At 50.0% G+C, this 12,570-nt stretch overlaps 1 protein-coding gene across 23 annotated transcripts in view; it reads right to left on the reverse strand.

Moving 5' to 3' along the window:
• The window catches only part of ARHGAP39 (Rho GTPase activating protein 39), a 74,062-nt gene extending 66,803 nt beyond the window's left edge, over nt 1–7,259 (reverse strand). For 21 of the 23 annotated variants that reach the window (XR_004481004.2, XR_004481003.2, XR_004481002.2 and 18 more), the window contains exon 1: nt 7,076–7,259. The gene's annotated coding sequence lies outside the window, so the exon portion shown is untranslated. Of the gene's footprint in view, nt 1–407; nt 6,066–7,075 lie in introns of those variants that run through there. The other 2 variants (XM_049700633.1, XM_049700632.1) reach the window with 1 other exon arrangement.
• Between the last annotated feature and the right edge of the window lie 5,311 nt (nt 7,260–12,570).

Genomic DNA, 12,570 nt, shown 5'->3' on the forward strand with positions numbered 1-12,570 from the left:
CTGGGCCTCCAGGAACTTTAGGAAGGACCGAGAGAAGCAGCAGGACAGACAGAGGAGTGCAGCGAAGGAGGAAAATAGGCTCGAGTAGTGGGGGCCAGATGAGGGGCTCCCAGGCCTGAGCCCAGCACCCTGGGGCCACGCATGGTTCTGTTCACAATGCAGCCGGCTACACTCGGGTCAACCAGTCTGCAAAAGGACAGAAAACGTGCTCTGCTGACTTGGCCTCTTGGTGTTGAAATTACGTTTTTAGAACCCTATACACGTATGACACTCAGTAATTTACAGAGTCCTCTGAAATTCAGTCACACTTCAGCCTCACGACACACCCTGAGAAGACATGGGACAGATATAATCTAATCCGCAGATATGAGCCGAGGCTCGGCTGTTAAGCGATTTGATCGACTTACCGGTGATGGACCACACTCCTCGGGGACTGAGTCAAGGCTGAACTCAAGTCTTCCGCAGTGGGAACAGTGCTGTGTCCACTATACCCAGTATCTCAAAGGCCGATCCGGGCGTCACCGTGCTGCCCACTGGACTTCTCACCACAAGCCCAGGACAGAGTCAACTCTAAGGCCTTGGGCCCCCCCTTGGAACGCTCCCTCCTTAAAAATCCTAATCACTCTTATTTTTAACAGCTTTATTGAGATGTAATTCACATACCATACAATTCACCCATTTAAAGCATACAATTTTAGAATATTTCAGTATATTCACAGATAGGCACAGCCTTCACCACAGTCAAGTTTAGAATATTTTCATTACCCAAAAAGAAACCCCATACGCCTTAGCTGTCATTTCCCAGCCCCTGGCAACCACTAATCTACTTTCTGTCCCTATGGGTTTGCCTGTTTGGGGCATTTCATATCAATGGAACCGTACAAAGCCAGACCTTTGTGTCTGGCTTCTTTCATTCAGCATCATGTTCCAAGATTCATCCACATTGTAGCATGAATCAGTACTTCCTTTCTTTTTATTCCCAAATAATATTCCACTGTATGGACAGAACACACTTTGTTTGCCCATTCGTCTGTTGATGGACATTTTGGTTGTCTCCCCTTTTTGGCTATTATGAATGATGCTACTGTGAACTTCTGTGTACAAGTTTTTGTGTGCATATGTTTTCCTAGTCACTCCTACCTATAAGAACACATGAAAGGTGAGCCAATTTCCAACTGAGAAACTCACCTAATCTGACCATCCTATATTATTTAAAATACAGACAGATAACTGGGAGAAATAAATGACCACAGAAAGTACAGTTAAAGACATTAAGAAACAAAAGCAAAACCTGATCTAACAGAATCAACAGTGATTAAACAAAGAGATGTCACTTCTAGGGATGGGCCCCACAGGCACACGTGCACATGTCCACAATGCTGTGCCTGCAGCCTGATTTTAACTGCGCAAAATATGATGTTCACCAGCAGGGGCTGGTTAGATAAATTATAGCACCTCCACACAGCCAGACACGATGTAGTCATGAAAAAGAATGAACTGGAAAATGTACTGATATGGAGTGACTTCCCAAACCCAAACACATTTAGTTAAAAAGGCGAGGTTACGAAAAATTTTTTAAAGAAAAGAGCGGGAAAAAAAGAAGACATATACATGTTTGCGTGCATAGTTACAACAAAGTATCTCTAGAAGGAGATGGAGTGGGTGCCTCCAGGGGACCAGGCTTCTGGGGGCAGAGAAGGGATGGAGGCAACAGACAGCTACACTGTGCACCCTCTGTGCCTTCAAACCCTGAAGATGTTACGTAGTACAAAATTTTTTAACCTTTTAAGGAGCAAAAATGAAAAGAATCTATGAGAATTAAAACATTTACACTTAGGAAAGCAAGAGATGAGAGGCCTCAGGTAGCTGGAAGCAGCCACTGCTGTGTCAACCTGGGAAGCACAACGGTGACTCCCACCCAAAGGCGTCCATCCCTGCTGATGTTAAGACACAAAGGAAATGCTACACGAGGCACTGAGTCTGCTGCCCTCGAGGACTCCCTGTGCAGAGGCGGACAACTGGAGGCTGTGCAGAGCGTGCCTGGCATGGGGACAGATCAGGCCCCAGGCAGGCCCCAGTGAGGGCCTAAGGAGCCACCCGAGCCCTGCTTGTGTGAGGAGAAGAGAGAATGCGGAGCAGGGCTGGGCCTGGCGGTGCTCAGCCAGAGTCGCCGGAGCGCTGGGTGCGAGTCGGGGCACGCTGGGCCACGGACAGCAGTCCAGGGGGCACGGCGAGCCGGGGAGGAGGGCAGAGCAGCAGCACGACTGGCACACATGCCCGGGGCCTGCTCCTCGGCCGCGGAGCATCCTGGGTGGCACGGGATGGCCTCCACACATTCGCTGCCGCTGCACCTGCTCCCAGTTGGGACGACCGCAAATGTCTCCAGATGAACCACCGCTGGATGAGAACACTGACCTGCACACATGCCCTGAGCAGCTGCGTGGAAGATAGAGGTGAGGGGGTCCAGCCAGGAGGCACCGCCACAGTGCGGACGAGACAGGCACAGGCCCCGCCTGGCAGCTGGCCCTGCTGCCAGAGGAAGGGGGATTCATTAACTACGTGGAAGGTACGACGAGCAAGGCAGGGAGCAGCAGCATGCGGGGGAAGAACCTAGCACATGATGGGCCCAGAGCACCAGGCGGCCAAGGCTAGAAGTGAGGCAGGAGGCAAGGCCTGAGACGCCTGCAGGGCTTCCGCGCAGGCGGCTAAGGGAAGAAGTGCGGCTGGCACTTGTCTGCTCCCTTGGGGTGGTCCTAGCATTGGCTCTGGTTATTTGGCCACCCTCCCTGTAAGAGGGCTGTCCATCCTACAGCCTGCCCCTGGCCGTGGGACGTATCTCCTCTCCCGGGGCTGGGCCAGGAGACCTGCTTTGGCCACAGAACTTGAGTCTCCGGTTCTAAGCTGAAGCTCAAAGAGAGGCTGAGTCTCTGCCACTCTCTTGCCATAAGAATAGCGTGTCCCAAACAAGGGCACGTCCCCGATCCAGCAATGAAGACTCTCAGAAAAGAGCCTCAAGCAAATGAAATGTGAGCTAGAAATAAACCTCTGACTTGTTACTGCAGTCTTTCTAGAGAAAGCTGCCCAATAAACTCCCTGATTTCTTCCTTCCCCAACCCATCCTACGCATCACGGCCAGGTACACGTTCCTAACCCATTTTATCAGGACTTCCCCTACTCACAGACCTGAAGTGGCTCCCCATAGCCAGAGAACTGAAATCTAAAGTCCTTCACCTAAGTTCAAAGATCTTCACGTTATAACCCTTATTTCCTCTTATTCCTTATACAAACTTCTAACCCCACAAACCACACATGAGCCACCTCTTGCCTTTACTCCCAAGACCTGAAACCCTTTCTGTCTGTAGTGCTGCAGTGTCCTCCATCCTTCCCCCACTCACCTCCTGCTGAGGTTCAGCTCAAAGACCACCTCTTCCTTGAAGCCCCCCCCTGCAGTCCTTCTCCCTCTGAACTTCTAGAGCAAACTTTTTCTGAAAATGGGCCAGACAGGAAACAGTTTAGGTGTTGTGGGCCATGAAGTCTCTGTTGCAACTAGTCAAGTCTGCCAAAAAAGCCACAGATGAGGACTTCCCTGGTGGCGCAGTCGTTGAGAGTCCGCCTGCCGATGCAGGGGACATGGGTTCGTGCCCTGGTCCGGGAGGATCCCACATGCGGCGGAGCGGCTGGGCCCGTGAGCCATGGCCGATGAGCCTGCGCGTCCGGAGCCTGTGCTCCGCAACGGGAGAGGCCACAACAGTGAGAGGCCCGCGTAAAGCCACAGATGATACAAAAATAAACCAGGGTGGCTGTGTTGCAATAAAACTTTATTTACAAAGACAGGCCAAGGGCCTGTCAGTGGCTGTAGCTTAGAGACCCTCGTCTGGCGCAGTGTTTGGAAGGCTGAGGCGTGAGCACAGCAGAAGCAGGAGTGAGCTAAGGCTGCAGGCCCAAGGGAGGAGGCTCTTCTCAGCAGGGTGAAACAGTGTGGCTGCAGGACAGCAGTCAGGGTCAGAAACAACCGCGGGGAGCAGGCCAGAGCTGCCAGGTGACATCAAGGGCGAGTCCCAGAGGCTGATGGGAGGCACGGTGAGGCAGGCATAGGAGGGAGCAGAGACAGCCCACAGCTGAGGGTGCAGACTTTACCAGGGGAGCAAGAAGGATAACAGGAGAAGAGACCTCCAGGCAGGGCAGCCCAGTCCAGCTCTGCCAGGTGTCGCCAGGCCCAGCGCTGCGACACCCAGGCTGAGCTCCTGAGACAGGAGACCCACAGAGCCAACTTTGAGTGGGAGCGTGTAAGACCCTCAACAAATGGCCACATGGGTCAGTGAACAGGCACAGCAAAGCTATCTTGCTAGTAAAACTAGATATTTCACTATGAGAATGTTCTCCTAGTGAAACATTTTTTTAATTTTTTCATCTTTACACGGACATTTTTCTTCAAAAGCAACAAAGAACCAGGTGGAGGCTTAACAACACACTGAATTCACTGTTATTACATTGTTCAAGGACAGCCCACACCAGCACACATGCAGGAAAGAAGGCGGGGATGGACGTTTTTAAATCTATCTTTAGATATTTTAAAATTTGCTCACAGAAGCTATTTCGTTACCATTCACTCTGAACATCAAATGTTCTCAACCTTAGACTCCACAAATGCCCAAAGACTCTCCTTAAAGTGTGTGTGGGGGGTCCCTGCTAGTCTTAGTGTCACACAGATAAAGGGGATGAGATGAAGTGATCTAGGGTAAGGCTAAGATACTCTTCCTAGACCTGAGAAAGAGAACCATCTCCTTGGGAAACATGACGAATTTTTCCACTTTGTTCTGAAGCAAGTTAAGTTATTCCTTCCAACAGCTTAGCAAGACAGAATGTTACAGCACTGATAATGCCAAGTCCTCATTTTCTGGTGCTTATGCCCTCACTGTCACTTAGTTTGTTAATAAAGTATCTTTTCCGTTACAAGGATAACACTGTGAAGTATAACAACAGGGATTCCCTGGTGGCACAGTGGTTAAGAATCTGCCTGCCAATGTAGGGGACACAGGTTTGAGCCCTGGTCTGGGAAGATCCCACATGCCGCGGAGCAACTGAACCCGTGTGCCACAACTACTCTGCCTGCGCTCTAGAGCCCGCGAGCCACAACTACTGAGCCCACGTGCCACAACTACTGAGCCTGTGTACCTAGAGCCCGTGCTCCACAACAAGACAAGCCATCACAATGCAACGAAGAGTAGACCCCGCTCTTAGCAACCAGAGAAAGCCCACGTGCGGCAACAAGGACACAACACAGCCAAAATTAATTAATTAATTAATTTAATTAAAAAGAAAAAAGTATAACAACAATGGCTTTGATAGTTTAATTCAAGTAGAGAATTACCCAAGAACTGCTCGACATCTCATTTCTGTCAACAACAATCCTATCTACCTCCCAGGACAATAAGTACTGCAGGATTCTAGACTGGTTCATTAGAAGCTTTCTTCTTCTAAAAAGATTTTTAAAAACAGTTCTATATGATAATTTATCTAAGTACATGAGATTTGTTCCTCGTTTACCTTTATAAAGACTTGTTTCTCCAAATATGACCCCAGCTTGCACAAGAAAAGAGAGCCACAGACCTCAAGTTAGTGTTAAACTAAGACGAAACAGCCGACCCAGTGAGTGCACCCTGGAAACCAGATCTTGGCAGCGATAACAACTCCTGACTTTTCTCAACACTGACAACAAGGCACAATGAATTCACCGAGTCCCCACAACCACCCAGGGAGCCCAATATTATTGGTGCTCCCATTTTACACATGAGGAACCAAAGGCAGAGTACAAAGCCAGTAAACAGAAGAGTCATGACTCAAAGGCAAGCAGTCTGGCTCCAGAAGCCGCCCTCTTCTCCCCCCTGTTCTCCAGCCTCTCCAGACAGCTGACTAGACAAAGTGCAGGCAGAGAGACCCAGGGCCCTGCTCATTCCCAAGCCAGCGCGCGAGGCACACAGTCCGCGCCAAGCTGCTTTATGGAATGAGTCTCCTTGCTTCACATTCACCCCTATCAAATCTCCTTCCCCTCCCCCAACGAGGAGAAACACACCTTGCTCACTGTGAAAGGGGAGCCGCTGACCGGGAACCACCTGCTGTTTACAGAGGCACCCAGGATGTACAGGGTGCAATTCCCCTCGCTGGCTTCAAAGACAAACCTCCTATTGTCTGCACCAGGGGAGGAACAAGAAGCCTTGCAACTGTAGGTTTCTGTAAAGGTCACAGGAGGTTTGGTTAAACCCTAGGACAACGAAGCGGGTGAGGGACGCCGCATTTTTGCTGCTGAAGGCTGCGCAGCGCCCACAGCAGCTGCTGGTGGGAGCAGCATGTAACACACCCACAGCTGCGGCGGCCTCCCCGCCAGCTGCACGTTTTAAAATAAAAGACGTCCTGACCCCCAAGATGCGCACAGCCTGCCTCTATCTCGGCCCTCGCGCGGAACACTGCCTCCACCCACACCAATCCCGCAACCAGGGAGCCACCGCGGGAATTCCAGCTCCGGGAGGGCGACCGGGAGGGCGACCGGGAGGGAAGTAGGGGACGCCCCAGCCCGCCTCCCTGCAGAGGCCAGATCGGCGGGGCCGGAGGCCACGGCCCGCACCCGGACACGCGCGTCCCGACTCCCCGGCCCTTCACCTCCCCGACTGCGCACCCGAACCGCGCCGACACCACGCGCTCAGGCCCGGCACTCCACTCACGCCCACCCTAGGCCGGGCACGCTCACACCCCAGGGCCGGCACACTCACCGACCCGCACCCCGGGCCGGGCACACTCTCACCCACCTTCACCCCTAGGCCTGACCCCACACCCACCACACACCCTGGCCCCGCGAGGCCTGGGCCCCTCGCGCCCCTGCGCCGCCCCCCCAGCCGGACCTCTACACACAGAACCCGCCCCTCCCCGGCCCGGTCGCGGCACCGCCCGCCTCCTCAGTCGCCAAGGACCCGTATCCTCGCGGGCCGGGCCGGGGACCTCCAGGAGACCGGGCAGGGGCCACAGCGCCGGCCTCTCCGCCATCTTCCCGGCCCGCGCCGCCCACCGTCCGCGCTCTCACCCGCAGGCTGCGCGCGGGCCGCGCGGCCACAGCCCCTCATCCCGGCTCGCACGCCGCGCGTGAGCTGCTCGCGGCTCTCCCGCGCCGCCGCCGCCCGCTCGGTGCGCGCCCTCCGCCGCCGCCGCTGCCGCCGCCGCCGGCCCAATGCGCCGCGACCGCGCGTCCTCCCGTCACCAGCGCAACCCCCCGCCTCCGGCCCCGCCCCCGCCCCGCACGGCCCCCGCCGCCAGGGGACGCCGCCGCGAGCCCCGTGCACATGCGCCGGCGCGCGGCACGCCGGGAGCAGGAGTCCCGCCGGGGGCGTGCGCTGCATGCCGGGAGTCGGGAGCGTAGTCGCGCTGGCTCCGCCCACAGCGCGCGTGTGGGGTACTCGCGCTGTCCGGGCGAGTCCGGGGATGCTTCGGGCGAAGAGGGGCGCCCCCGGCCCGGGTCACCCGGGGCCCTGGGTGCGACGGGCGGAGAGGGGCGGCTGCTGGCCAGGTGATGCCGAAGCGCTCCCTCCAGCTCCGCGGTCCGCACCACGGCCGACGATGCCTGTCAGATCGCTCCTGAGATTCTTCCGAGCCCCTTCGGTGCGGTGCAGTTGACATTTCCTACGTGTCGGTGTGGATTTGGTGTAATTTTACCTACTCAAACCATGTTGGACTTCCTGGAAAAGATTTCACTTTTCCTCGATTCTGGAAAGTTATCAGCCACTGTCTCTTAAAATATTGGCTCTCCTCCATTCTTATAGGTTCTCCCTATGTATCTGTCAAGCTAAACTGGACGGCCTGTGTCCTCCGTGTCTCTACGATTTTCTCTCTTTTTGCTCTGTCATCTTAACTCTTGGTAATTGCTCAGTTAAGCTTTACTGTTGTTCTATTTAGCGTTTTCTAATCTGCGTTTAGCCTGCTCTTCAGGCTTTTAAAAATTATTATTACCTATACAGTATTCATTTCCAGAAGTTGTAGTATTTGACACGCATGTCGATATAAATGGAAGCTAACCAGCCTGAAACTCCCACAACAAAACAGAGAAGCCCACACCATTCCGTGGCCACAGCCCGGATCCCATTCGCACAAGGAACTGCAAAGGGCTGAAAGCTCAAGCTCAGAAGCCCTCAGTTGAGTTCCACTTCCGGCCTGCAGCTCACTCCCTCAGTGCGCCGCTGCTGCAGTGCTTTGCCTCCCGGCTCTGATCGGGACTCTGTCACCACTCTTTGACTTCCCTTTTGGCCCATCCTCACACTGCACTCCCATACACAGGAAAAATGGTCTCTGCTCTCCTGTCTCTAGCTCCCTCTCCGTTGTGCACACTTGAGAAAGCCCAGTCTGGAGGAACCCCACCATTCTCCATCATGAATGCTGCAGAAACATCACAGACCTGTGCTGGCTGGCTTCGCTTTAAACTTAGAAGGAGCACTTCACGCTCCTTGGCAATCTTGTGATTTTTCTCCAGAGGGTAAGTCTCCCGTTCCCCAAAGTGAGCATAGGAATTTCTTAGGCCTCTCTAGTTCAGCCTCCCAGATGAGAACAAAACTTCTTATCACCAAACCCAAAGGCCCGCCCATATCTATCCCTGCCCTTCACCTTCCCTCCTGAAAATAGGCAGGCAGTTTCCCTGCTCCTATACAAGGCAGGCCCTCCTCTGATGAACTGGGACCCACTGCCTCTTGCATTCTCAAAGATTTTGTTTATCTGTCTCCTCTCCTGCATCATCTGTTTGTCTCTCTCTGTTTTATTATTTGCATGAGCATACAAAGCCACTGATATTTCTCGTTATAAAAACAAAATGCCTCCTTTAACTCCACTTATCCCTCCCAGGTCCTTGGGTCCCCTGGTGGCCATGCTTCACAAAAGACTTACCTGAACCTCACCATAATATTGTTTTTGTTTGTTGGTTTTATTTTGTCTTTTATTGAAGTATAGTTAATTTACAACGTTGTTAGTTTCAATTGTATAGCAAAGTGATTCAGTTATACATATTTTTTCAGATTCTTTTCCAATATCACAAGATAGTTCCTTGTGCTACACAGTAGGTCCTTGTTGTTTACCTATTTTATTTATAGTAGTGTGTATCTGTTAATCCCACACTACTAATTTGGGATGAATGGATAAAGATGTGATACATATATACAATGGAATATTATTCAGCTATAAAAAAGAACGAAGTGATGCCATTTGCAGCAACATGGATGGACCCAGAGATTATCATACTAAGTGAAGTAAGTCAGACAGAGAAAGACAAATATCATATGATATCACTTATTTGTGCAATCTAAAAAAATGATACAGGGAATTCCCTGGCCGTCCAGTGGTTAGAACCTGGCGATTTCACTGCTGTGTCCCGGGTTCAATCCCTGGTCGGTGAACTTAGCCACAAGCCATGTGGCATGGCCAATAAATAAATATGTTTTTAAAGATACAAATGAACTTATTCACAAAACAGAAACAGACTCACAGACATAGAAAACAATCTTATGGTTACCAAAGGGGAAGGTGAGGAGGGCTACATTAGTAGTCTGGGATAAATTAACTACATTAGTAGTTTGGGATAAATTTATAAATAAATAATAAATTATTGAAAACATAGATGTGGAATTCGTACATAAAAATTGTTAACTGAATGCCAACATACAAAAACACAGAATGCTTAAGGATATACAAGAATGTAAGGATAGGGACTTCCCTGGTGGTGCAGTGGTTAAGAATCTGCCTGCCGATTGCAGGGGACATGGGTTTGAGCCCTGGTCCGGGAAGATCCCACATACCGCGGAGCAACTAAGCCCGTGTGCCACAACTACTGAGCCTGCTAGAGCCCGCGAGCCACAACTACTGAGCCCATGAGCTACAACTACCAAAGCCTGTGTGCCTAGAGCCGGTGCTCCGCAACAAGAGAAGCCACCGCAATGAGAAGCCCACACACCGCAACGAAGAGTAGCCCCTGCCCGCCACAACTAGAGAAAGCCCGTGGGCAGCAACGAAGACCCAACACAGCCAAAAATAAATAAATAAATAATTTTAAAAAAGAATGTAAGGATAACATCAGAAAAATCTATCCGTGTAATTTAGCATATCATCAGACTAAGGATAAAATCACCTCCTCTCAATTGTTGATAAAAGTCAGCATCTCTTTATGATCAAAAAATTTTTAACTGAGACTACAAAGGAAACTTTATTAACCTGATAAAGGCTATATACCAAAATCCCACACAAATTATTTTCAACAGAGAATCTTTGGATACAAACCCTTTAAGGTCAGGAGCAAGAAAGGATGCCTTTCTTGGTGGGTGTTGGTGGGTGGAGGCGGGTGTACTCAGCCGATGCAACAATAAAAGAAAAAAAGGAGCCTAAGGATTAGAAGAGAATAACCTGAAGTCTCAAAAATTGAAGATAATATGAAATTCTACACAGAAAATATACAGAATCAACAAAGTATTAGAATCAGTGAGTTCAGTAAGATCTGCTCACAAAACCCAACAATGGTTCTCTACAGATGAGAAACCACCAACTGGAAAATATGATGGAAAGTGAGATGCCCTTCACAACACCAACGGAAGCTATAAACCATGTAGGCATTAAGCTAATTAAACATATACAAAACCTTTATAGAGGACACATAAAAACTCTATGAAAGTATCTTAAAAGAAAGCCTAAATAAATGGAGAAACATACAATGTTCATGGACCAGAAGGCATAACACTGTAAAGATGTCAATGCTCACTAAAGTGGTCTAAAAAACCAAAATATTAATAATCTAGTTCTAGTAAGATTTTTTGAGGAATGTGAAAAACATATTTTTTAGATATACATGGAAGAATAAAAGTCTACAAATAGCTAGTTCAGTTTTGAAGGAGGACATACAGCAGGCAGGTACTCTACCAGATGTTAGGATCTACTCCAAAGCAATGGTACTTGATAGGCTCAGGAACACAAATGGACCAATAGAACAGAAAAAAGAATTCAGAATCTCACTAATGTATAAAAAGTAATGGGGAAAGATTGATTATTTAATGTATTCTTTGTTGAGGAATTATTTGAAGAAACATGAAGCTGGATCCACATCTAATATGTATAAAATTGGGTTCCCAGTAGATTATCCACATAAATATGAAAAGTAGAAGAAAGTAAAACTGAAATACTTCTAAAAAAAATAGAGGTGAATCTTTATGACCTTGGAGAAGGTAAAGACTTATTAAAACCACAAAACTACAAGCCACAAGGTAAAAAATTAACTAATTTGACTACCTCTGATTTAATTTCTACTAAACAGATGACAGCACAGTTAAAATTAATAGATGATGGACTAGCAGAAGACATTTGCAGTCTAAATCTGACAAGAGATTGGTATCTAGAATATACAAGAGCTCTTGCATATCAACAACGAAACAAAACAAAAAACAGGAACTCCAATAGCAACATAGGCCAGAAACAAAAACAAAAAACATATACATATGAAAAGACAATTCACGAAGGGGGAAAGCCCACATGTTATTTGAGGAGATCATGAAACTCACTAGGAATCCATTAAGGACAAATTGAAACAACCATGATATGCATCTGATTGGCAGAAATAAGAACACTGTGTAACACTTAGTGTTGGGGAGGGTGTAGTGAATTGGGAACTCTCAGGCACGGCTACCGGGAGTGTAAATGTACTCAGCAGCTCTGAAGGGCAACCTAGCGGTAGTCAGTGAAATTAAGCGTGCAGATACCTTATGAACAAGCAACCCGTTCTTGGATAGATAATCCAGAGGAATTTTCATTCCTAGGGACCAGGTAAAAAGATACGCAGCACTACGTGATTTGCAGTGATGGGGAATAAGAGGCAACTTAGGTGTCCATCATCAGGGACAGACGCGCAGACTGACAGTGCTACGCAGCAGTCAGGGACAAAGAACCAGAGGTATGGAGAACAAGAGAAGATCCTAAAAACAAGGCGCTGCGTAAAAAATTAAGTGAAGTGGGCTTTATAGCACAACATGTAAATTAAGTCACATACACCACACAACAGTGCATATTTTACAAGGAAAAAACATATTAAGGACGCGTATAAAACACCTGCACCTACGTGATGGAAAGGAAGAGCTGCGGAGTCAGGGACACGTTGATAAACGAGGAGAATCGCCTGCTCCAGACAGGAAAGGGCCCGGGGCCTGCGTGCAAAGGCGCCGCCTCCCCTCCGCTGCCCGGCCGCACGCAATCCCACTGAGGACCCCTTTTCTTCCCACTCGCCCCTGCAGGACGGGGCCAGGAAGACAGAGTGCTCCAGCATCACCTCTGGCTTCGTCCCGGCTGGGCAGCGGCGTGGGAACAGCGGCCTGGCGCCCCGAGGGCCCGAGCACAGGCGGGACAGCGTGGACCCGCTGGGACCCGCTCCGGCCTCCTGACCACGCCCCTCACGACCGCCCCTGCACCCGGTCACGCCCCCAACACCCTCCTCGCCCCTTCCTTGACCGTGCCTCACTCGGGACCCTGGCTTCGCCGCGTTCCTCAGATCCCAGTCACACCTTCCCG

This window comes from Orcinus orca, chromosome 17, assembly GCF_937001465.1.
Source record: "Orcinus orca chromosome 17, mOrcOrc1.1, whole genome shotgun sequence".
NCBI lineage: Eukaryota > Metazoa > Chordata > Mammalia > Artiodactyla > Delphinidae > Orcinus > Orcinus orca.